The following is a 4,837-nucleotide window of genomic DNA, read 5'->3' on the forward strand; positions in this document are numbered from 1 at the left end:
TCCAGAACCAAATACCGAGCAACTATTGGAGGAACCTATTCCTTCAATCCCGGCTGCGGTTAACATTCCTGAGGAACCTAGGAGGTCGGGAAGAGTCTCTATTCCTCCGGACAGATACATTGGTATGGTCGAGGAACATGACATAGATGACGTTCTACTCTTAACGAGTAGTGAACCCGCAACCTATAAAGGTGCCATGACCAGATTCGACTCAAAGCTATGGCTTGAGGCCATGCAATCCGAGATGGACTCCATGTATGAGAACAACGTGTGGGATCTTGTTGACTTACCTGCTAAGGTTCGTCCCCTTCAATGCAAATGGCTTTACAAGATAAAGCATTCTGTGGAAGGTCAACAAGATATCTACAAAGCACGACTAGTTGCTAAAGGTTTCACCCAAGTGCCAGGTTTGCACTACGATGAGATTTTTGCACCCGTAGTCATGCTGCGTTCCATTCGGATTATCTTAGCGATTGCCGCTTTTCATGACTATGAAATTTGGCAAATGGACGTGAAAACCGCCTTCTTAAACGGCTTTTTGGAGGAAGAGTTGTACATGGTACAACCCGAAGGTTTCATCGATCCAGTACATCCTAAGAAAGTATGCAAACTTAAGCGTTCCATTTATGGACTTAAGCAAGCATCAAGGAGTTGGAATCATCGCTTCGACCAAGTGATAAAAGAAAATGGATTTACTCGATCTGTCGAGGAACCATGTCTATATATCAAGTCGAGTGGGAGCAAGATTGTCTTCCTAATATTGTATGTTGACGACATACTCCTGATTGGGAATGACATACCTCTCTTATCTTCGGTGAAAGTATGGTTGAAGAACCATTTCCAGATGAAAGATCTGGGTGAAGCACAAAGAATTCTGGGCATCCGTATCTATCGAGATAGATCACGACGGATGTTATCTCTTAGTCAGGAGTCTTACATAGACAAAGTCCTAGAGAGATTCAGCATGACTAACTCCAAGAAGGGGTTTCTTCCTATGGCTCCAGGGGTGCATTTGAGCAAGTCTCGTGCACCGAGACACCGGAAGAGAAAGAGCGCATGACACGGATTCCTTATGCTTCGGCTATAGGATCAATCATGTATGCCATGATATGCACACGTCCGGACGTGGCATATGCATTGAGTATGACAAGCCGATTCCAACAGCATCCAGGTGAATCACACTGGTTAGCTGTCAAGAACATTCTTAAGTACCTCCGGAGGACTAAAGATTGGGCATTGACTTATGGAGGCTCTCAAAAGCTATGCGCAACCTACGTTCTGCAGATGCTAGCTTCCAAACGGATCGAGATGACTCGAAATCTCGATCTGATTCGTTTTTACTCTTAATGGCGCTGCAGATCACTGGAAGAGTTCCAAGCAAACGATTCTGAGATTCTACGACCGAGTCCGAGTACTATGCCGCGTCTGAAGCTACAAAGGAAGCGATATGGATGCGTCAATTCTTACATGGACTATCCGTAGTGCCTAGTTCGAATGACCCGATCACCATCTATTGCGACAATAGTGGTGCCATCTTCCAGGCTAAGGAGCCAAAGTCTAGCAACAAGTCTAGACATGTACAACGGAAAGCTCATCTAATCCGGGATTACGTGGAGCAAAAGGAAGTAGTGATAGAAAAGATTGCTACAGATGATAACATAGCAGATCCTCTCACTAAACCATTACGACAAGATAAGCATGAAGGGCACGTCAATTCCATGGGAATTAAACGTGTTCCTAAGTTGTAGTACTCTTTTATGGATCAGATTCATTCCCTTTTGTACTCTATACAACATCATCGTTTTGATATTTATATATTTTGTTTTTCATGTGGAATTGTGCGACAATTTTTGAACACCACAAAGTGAACTGAACGAACATTATATTTTTTCAGTCCTTAATTGCCCACATGAGCTGATAACTCGGCAATTATTTTGTGACGTTGGTTGATGGTGGGTTCAACGAGCCATAAGTCAACCGGTTGACCGACCAATCACAGAGGCGATTTATACGGATATTTCGTAGGACACAATTGTGACATCGACGTGGAGTCCTAAATGTTTTATAACATTCGTTGCCCGGTCGTGGATAGGACTTCCATGGTGATCCTAAGAGTCGATTCTTTTGACTATCGACTGTCTCTTGAGACTAAGGCAGATTTTGGGTGACTTTGGTTTCTTTCTCACGGTCATCCGTAACAGGGGGCCAAGTAGATTTTTTCTGGGTCATTTCATGCTGTGCTTAGATCGGAAGGAGTTCGAGTTGAAGGAAATATTCAGCCTTTATCAGTACTCGATATTTCTCGGGGCCACTCGAGGAGTCAGAATCGAAATGCATGGCCATGCTCGGATACGGATTCGTTTTATCGGTTAAGTTACTCTCTAGTCGGGGAAACCACTCTAGATACGGATCGATTGTAAAATACGACCTTTGCGGATCCGATCGCAAATTGTTTTACATTGAGTGGGAGAAATTTTAAATGAATATGAGAATCGGTTATCGCACATACACTTGTACGGACAAGTGGGAGTTTGTTGGAGCTTGTGTCCTCCAGTTAGTGCGGATAACGTCATTGCACATACACTTGTACGGACAAGTGGGAGCTTGTTGGGGTTGGTGTCCTTAACAGTTAGTGCAAGGACTTATAAATCTCTAAAAGGATCAAAGGGCATACTTTTGGTATTATTATCAGTTGATCCACGTTTATCAATAACGGTTGGCTTGCTAGATAAGTTTGACGTTATTGTCATACAGATGGCGGTGATCAACTGGTCCCTAAAAGTCACACCTATAGGATACGTTTGAGAGACGTGACAGCATGAAAATACAGTCACGTAGATGCCAATTTTGACTAACCAGTTAGTCTGAGTTATTTGACTAATATTTAGTCAAAATGTGATGTTGAGATATCATATTTAATACGGATTAAATATCATGGGCTAAGGCGAATTAACCAGTTAATTCGTAAAATTAAATATAAGCGTTTTATATTTGATTAATGTATATTGAATGTAATTATACAATATTGTCTTTGTCGGACATGTATTAATACTTCAACTAACCCGTGTTATTAGTTGATGTTTTAATAGCCGATAACCGATGACGATTTATAATAAACCGCGTCATATACATTTTTAGCGAATGGGGTCGGTTCAATCGGACCACGAGTTAAATGAGGAGAAAGTGGAAAGCCCACTCCCCCCTCTCATGACCCGCGGACCGAGGCAACAAAAGGAGAGGCTCCCTCTCCTTTTGACCTAGTAAAATTTCATTTACACAGAAATTAGGGTTTTGGAGATTAAGTTTTCTCTGAAACTGAGATCTCACATCTCGAGAAAAACTCACATCAAGTTCTCCCAATATTGCAAGGCAATCGGAGAACACGTTCTAGCACAAGGGCATTTCTCGGACAAGGTCTTGGGTGCAACAATTAGGAGGGAATCTCGTTTGATTTCTGTTCTTTACGCCGTGCATCAAAGGACCCGAGGTTGATTTTTATCCTTATCGTTTCTCTATTGTATTTATGTTTTATGACGATATTCGCATGTTAAATTTACGTTATAGTCCTAAATTTAAAGGGTATCATACGGATATTAACCCACAGGGTACTCGATCGAGTACCCAGTTTTCAGCGAGGGTTTATATCGCGTTTTGTTAAATCCGCAAATCACTTCCGCCACTTTCCTCCTACCTTTCAGTCGCCTCTTTCCCTTCCCTTCACCTCAAAACCTCCATGGAAACCTTGTGAAGATCCTTGTGCCTTAGGAGAGCGTCTCTTGAGTCGGGTAGCGGTCTTTTGCGGAGTTTCTCCCTTGTAGGTATGTCATAATCATCATCCGTGCCTTTGTTCTCTATAGTAGGGTTGCTTGTTAGTAATAGATGTTTGTATGGTGGTTATAGGCTTTGCTTGCTCGCTGGATATGTTGTTTGTCAGCATGGAATGGTTGCAGTTGCTTAAAGGTAGGTTCGCCTACTCAGTTTCTGTAGATCGTCTAGTGTGTCGGTCGTTGTGATAGTATTGTGATTGCTTGACACAGTAGTTGTATTGTACTTTGATTGTGGTTGTGATCGTTGTTGATGGTTCGCGAGGCGTGGCCTCGGCTGAGTGGGGTCACTTGCGGGAGTGGCTTCACGCCCTAGTTTCGCCTTCTGTGGAACCCGCCACAGAAGGGATGTGCACATTAATGGACAGGGTTATCGCTCGATTTGATGAGCGGGGATTTGGTGGGTACGGCTGCGGTCCCCCACTGGCAGGGCTGGTCCAGTGGACAGTCAGTGACAGAGTTGGTTGGATTGTTGTGACTGCGGTTGAGACAATTAGCATTATTTGTATTGTTGATTGTAGTTGTCATTGTCTTATCTTGTCTCAGTACTGACCTTGCGTGGTTGTTTGTTTGTTATGTGTCTGCCGTGATCCCTTATGGTGAGCAGTCGGTCTTAGCAGATGTTGATGTTGTTGATAGCAGGAGTCCGGGCAGGGATGAGTCTTCACGAGATATGATGGTCATAGCGATTAGTCTTTGAGTTGTACCTTTTATTTCGTTTATTGGTTTAAATCACTTGTAATATAACTTAATAGTTCTTTTATTGACGTTTGATAATTACTTTCCTCGGGCAACCGAGATGGTAACGCCCTTATATGCTAAGGAAGGCCTAGTTAAGGCTCCTCTGAATGTGGGGGTGTTACAAAGTGGTATCAGAGCGACGATTTTGGAACCTGTAACAAATGAACATAATGAACGTAGGGAGTCTAATAAAATGAACCTGGTGTATGTGTAATGGGAGCCCCAGCGGATGCTATATTTTGGGTGAGTAGGCGCCCTCATTTCAAAATCTT

The sequence above is a fragment of the Silene latifolia genome, chromosome 10 (assembly GCF_048544455.1).
Source record: "Silene latifolia isolate original U9 population chromosome 10, ASM4854445v1, whole genome shotgun sequence".
Taxonomy (NCBI): domain Eukaryota; kingdom Viridiplantae; phylum Streptophyta; class Magnoliopsida; order Caryophyllales; family Caryophyllaceae; genus Silene; species Silene latifolia.